This window comes from Otolemur garnettii, unplaced genomic scaffold (assembly GCF_000181295.1).
Source record: "Otolemur garnettii isolate 467f Iridium unplaced genomic scaffold, OtoGar3 scaffold00078, whole genome shotgun sequence".
Taxonomy (NCBI): domain Eukaryota; kingdom Metazoa; phylum Chordata; class Mammalia; order Primates; family Galagidae; genus Otolemur; species Otolemur garnettii.
Genome location: NW_003852473.1, coordinates 2812963 through 2818864, shown reverse-complemented (window position 1 = coordinate 2818864; position 5902 = coordinate 2812963).

Here is a 5902-nt window from a genome sequence, read left to right as displayed (position 1 = left end):
TATTTTATTTTGCCCTTTTCAATAAGCCATTTGATGATGTTGATTTACTGCAAAAGGACGTTACAAACAAATCACTAGTGTTTAGACTTATCCCTGTCCCTTAGGGAAAATGCCTTTTTTGGTCACTGTTTATCAGGATGTTTTCAATAGCTGCTTTCTCCATTTTGGAGGTCCTCTGGGAGGGCTCACTTAGATTTCACATATCTTTTATTTATTAAAGTACAAAATCAGTGAGAGTTATGGGCACCCAAATACTCCTTCTCTTGGCTCTGCGCCCTCTGCCAGTGCAGGCCGTGCTGTCCCACACCCCAGACGCTCACTTGGCTTCCACACTCATTTTCCTCGCACCTCATTGGCTGTTACTTTCCAGCCCCTTAACTGGCTCCTCGTCTTCTGTTCTCTAAATGTCAAGTATTCAGAGTTTAATGCCCAACCTTCTCTGTGGATATTCCCTCCCTGGGTGTCTACATACTGATGACTCTCAAGGTTTTATCTTCAGTTTGGAGTTCTAAAATCCAGATTGTTACACTGAATTCCATATTTAACATCTGGACTCTGATGTTTGTCAGGTTTTACACACTTATCATGACATGAAAACTCAATATTTTCTCCTAATTTTCTCTTCCTCTAGACTTCCCATTTTCATAAATCGCACTGCGATTTATCAGTTGCCAAGGCCCAAATCATACAGGGCATCCTTAATTTCTCGCAGAACCACTTCCCACAGAATGCTGAGATTACACCAGGCTCGTTTCCAACATCAGTTTTCCCCTTGAATAGTCGGTACTTTACAAAACATAGTGATGTGATTAAAAATAAATAAATAAATATGTACATAGGTGATAGAGCTTAAAAACTCTGTAATAGCTTCCTACTAAGAGTCAAGTAAATTCCAACCTCCCTGCCACAGCCTGCAAAGCCCTACCTGGGCCCCCTGACTTGCCCTTACTCACCTGTTGCCACCACCCTGGCCTACCTGCTCCTTTTCAAACCTAGCGCAGTCCCTGCCCCATTGTCCGTCGCTCACTGCTTTCTTCACCCGGAATACTCTTCACTGTTACCCCCACGTGGCTCCTCCTTCTCAGTTTTCAAGGCATGTATTAGTACCTGGAAATATACATCTTTCAGTGTTCACCGCCTTCATCCCCCATTAGAATCAGAGCTCAGTGAGAACAGTAAGTTCATCTGTCTTGCTCAGAAAAAGGTTCTGTGTCACCAGCACCTAAAATATACAATAATCACTTAATGATATCTGTTGAATAAATGAATGACTGGTGGGGAGTTCTGGGTAAATAGGGTAATTCAACACATTATATGCCTTGCTTTGTTGTCCTTCATCAATCTTTTTGTTTGGATCTTTTAATCCCAGAAATATAGCAACTTACAGAAGTATAAACTTTTATTCCTTACACAGAAACCCTTCTCAAAAGTAGAGGGGGGTGCGAACAGAGGGGAAGATGGGATGAGGGAAGAGAAACAGAGGAGATGGGAGGAGAGAGGGGGAAATGGGAGGAGGATGGGGGAGGTGGGAGGGGGATTGATGTGCTCTCACCTAATGGGCATGAGGTTAGGGTACATGGCACATCTCCTGGGTGAGGGGCACAATTACAACAGGTATCTTACCTAACAAATGCAAATGTTGTAACCTAATCGTTTATACCTTCATATCAATCTAACATTTAAAAGAAAACAAAAACAAGTCTGGGAAGTTGGGATTAAAATAAACTAATGTTGAAATCTGGATTCGTACTGTCACTTACTAAGTTGAAAGGTTTTTTTTTTTCCTCCAAATTTTCAAGAGATTATGGCAACGTGCTTCAAACTTTAACATTTATAACAATTACTTGGGGAGCTGGCTGATAAATTCAGGATTGGCTTCTAAATCCTGATTTGTTAATAAATCCCCAGATGCCTTTGATGTGGCTGCTTCTTGAACTGCTCAGAGAAATTCTGGGCTATGAACTTTTAAAGTTTCTTTCATGACTTGGAGAAAAATAGGTAAATGTCCATCCAGTTTCTCTAGAAAACCAGAAAATCAGATTCTGTCACGTAGGTGAACAATGCTAAATCTCAGAGACCATGCAAGATACCTGTCAACTACCTGCCAGTCACGCAAGATACCTGCCAGCCATAGAGAAGGCAGGTGTGAGTCAAAACAGAACATGAAGCCTTCCTGACATATTCTTTTATCAAGGCCAAGTGGAAAGCATAAAGTATCACAAGAATAGAAGAAAAAGTATCCAATGTACACACCCCTATTATGAAACTAATTTATACCTTTTATATGAAAGCTATAACCTAATAATAGCCTAAGAACACGGGGAGGAGGAGGGAGAGGGGAGGGGGCATAGGTGGAGGGAGGGGAATTGGAGGGATCACTTCTGTGGTTTATCTTACAAGGGTACAAGTGAATCTTTCTGAAAGTAGAATGTGAACATTTTAAAATAATAACTAAGAAAATGACATGAAGGCTATGTTAACCAGTTTGATGGAAGTGTTTTGGATTGTGTGTGAAAACTCCACACTGTACCCCAGAAGTGCATTAATGTACACAGTTACTGTTCAATAAAAAAAGAAAAGGAACAGATACACATGGTCAGACAGGCCTGAACCCCAGGAAGACTGGAAGAGAGGGACTGGTACAGTTTACAATGGAAGCAACTTTTTTTATGTTTAGTGGATTTGGAATTCTTCAGAAAGTGCCTGGGTTAACCTCTTTTAAAGGAAGACACAGGTTCAAGTTGCCCAGCTGATAAAGAGGGAACATCCAGACTTTGGCACCTCCCAGAGAATACGTAAAAAAGATGCTGTAACAGCATAGAGCAGAGCCCCCTACTGTGGTCAGCAAGCCCTCCCCACACCCCTCAGTTCCCCAGTCAGACAGTGTGGGGACTGGGCTAAGAGCCTATAAGATGAGGTCATTGCCAGATCCCACCAAACACACCCCCTCCTCCCAGCCTAATGTGCACAGTGCAAGGGTACTTTTTAAAACAACTGAAAGCAAATTATAAATGTCTTACCACAAAAAATAAGTAAGTGAGGTAATGGTTATGTTAATCAGTTTGATTTAAGCATTCCATGTTGTATATCAAATTATCACATTGCACCCCATAAATGTATACAGTTATGATTTAATAAAAAATTAAATTAAAAAATAAAGGTGAGGTCATTACCATTTGCAGCAGGTACACATACTGTGATATGATTAGGCAAACTGCGAGTTAGACAGGTTAATAGAGGATGGGAATTTTTTGAATGTGATGTATATTCCCAATTTTAATTATTTAATGTGTGTCATCTGATGTAATACCACTTATCATTATGTTCCAGTTCCATAAATAGAGATGGAATAATTTAAATGCTTATTTTTCTTTCATGTTAAGGAAAAACTTCCCTGCATATCTGTTTTTGGTCCTTCGAAGAATGATAGTAATTTTAATCAAATAGTAATGAATGACATTTATTGAAAGCTTACCAATGAAGAGACTGAGGTTCTGTGAGCGTGATTAAATGCCAAGATCATATAATCATCAAATATTAGAGCAGTGGGAATTGAACCTTTGTCTGTCTGGTTGAAGCCTGTGCTTTGCGGCCCCTGTGTTCATGGTCCCACCTTTCTCTGCACCCGTCATCTGCCTGGACGGCCTGCACCTCAAGCTGGGGTGCCAGGAGCTCTGCCCTCTGGGAGACGTCCCATCTCAGCACCAAACCACCCAGTGCTATTCCACACTGAGACTGTGCTCCTTGGTCCTAGAGTGGATATGTTGGCCTGGCTGGTGGAAGGGACATCAGACTGAGGCCTCCCACCCTGTCCGTCTGTAACTGGCCAGTCTACCTGCCTGGACATTGGATGGCTTCTTCCTTTTCTAACCCACTCCTGCCCACTCTGAAAATTGAGGATAGGCCAAAAGTCCACAAAAGACCCTTGATCACCTGACATTTTAGACAGTAATTCTCCCCTGATGGTCACTGATTCCCACCGAATGGCCCTGTACTGATGACTCTCATGTACCTTGGGAGCCTACTGGTTGCCAATTCTGACCCCTTTTAGAAACCCTGTTAGGACTCCTGTCTCATTCCATCCGGGCAGGAGTCCACACACTCTCTTGAACCCAGCGATTCACACTAGGGACATCTGTGTCTGTAAACTGACCCATGTGCATGAAGAGGTCAAGGATAGGGACTTGGTTCCATGGCCAACTTGCTCTTGTAAATAGGCCAGTCCTGCTCTTTTCAATGACTCAAAGCACTAAGAATTGGGTCCTGGAACATGAAAGGATTTTACAATTAGGTTAAAGGTGAATTTAGATTTCTGGAAAGATACACTTCAAATGGTGTTTATGCCATCTGGATGTTGTGCTCAGGAAACCGAGTTAGGAAGAAACCTGCTTCCTTCCATTGCCTGTCTAAACAGATGGGCTGCACAAGGAAATCCTGATATAGAACGATCGCTGCTGCAGAGAGGCTCAGAGTCCCACGTGGAAAGGGGAGCAAGAGTGTTCCATTTTGTCCCTCAGCAGAGTTTATTTTAGTGATATGTTTAGTTGCCAACCTTCCCTGTGATGGTGTGATCCCTGGGAGGGTCACCAGGCCTCTTTTGTTCGCTGTGGTATCCGGTGGAGGACATAGAATGAGTTCCATCATTGCCAGTTGCTGGAAGCAGTCCTGATCCCCTTCCCAGGCACTACACGTTTAAAACCATCCACACAGTAATTATAAGAGTCAACATTATAAGAAAAAGCAACAGAACTTGGATCTTCATAAGCAGATTGCACTTTGCAAATGACAACTGTCACATTCCTTGCTCATGTTCTTAAAGCTCAGAAATCATTACATTTGAAGTCTATGGCAACAAAAAAGGATATATTTAATTCATTGCTGGCTAAAAGCCATCTAAAAAATGCCTTTCATTTTCCCCTCACCTTGCTCTCTGTCTGTGTAAGGGAGGACACCATGGTGCAAAATTCTACTAGAATGTCACTCCTAGAATTACCTGGATTTGGTACATTTGTGCATAAGAGTTCTAATGTAACAGCAAGAATCTTCCCCTCCTGTTTATTTCTCTGAAGCTGTAATAAGCAATCCTGGGTGACATCGCCTGTGGTGCGGTTGCCAGGCAGCAGAAAGAGAGCTGCAGCAGGAGGCGGGGGAGGGGGAAGTGAGGAGAGAAAGGCGAGAGAGGAGGAGGAGGAGAGGGGGAGGGCTGAGCAAGAGGGGGCTGGGCTCGGAAACTGCTGAGCCAGAATTCCAGCTCCTTGTCATCCTTCATGCTCCAGGCACATAATGAGCCAATAAGCTGGGCCTTAGAGGGGAAATAAAGATAGAAGAGAAACAGTTGAATGTTGTCATTAAACAGGGTGTCAGTAATGTTTCTTATTTTGTGAAGAAAGGGTTTCGGGTTGTTTTTCCCTCCTGCACTTTGCTTCCTGGCAAATGCAGCTCTAGAAATATAAATGGGACAGCTTCTCTGTGGGCCTGCTTTGCTTTAAAGCAACAATTAGTGCATAGTATCTGCCAGCATGGTACATGGGACATACACCATCACCACTGGGAAGACTGCAGAACTCCTCCTGGATCTCCTGGTGTAAAGCGAAGCCCAGAGAAAGGGCTCTCTGCTGTTTAGGGAACATGTGGGATTGGAGGTCTCTTTGTCTTTAAGAGCTGGAAGGTCCTGTGAGTTATGGACTGCAGCTACATCTCATCTTTAAGCTTTACTAGAATCTTGCTCTAATAAGATTGAAATGATTGGCCTGGGATCTGAGCAGAGGGGTGAGGGCAGATGGCACACGGGTCCCTCTGTGCAGGACTGGATGCCCCCAGCACAATGCGTCTTGCCTTTTACCAGCCTTCCAAGCTGTCTGTGAGTAGGTTGGACACACTCCAGTGGTAACAGACAATGATT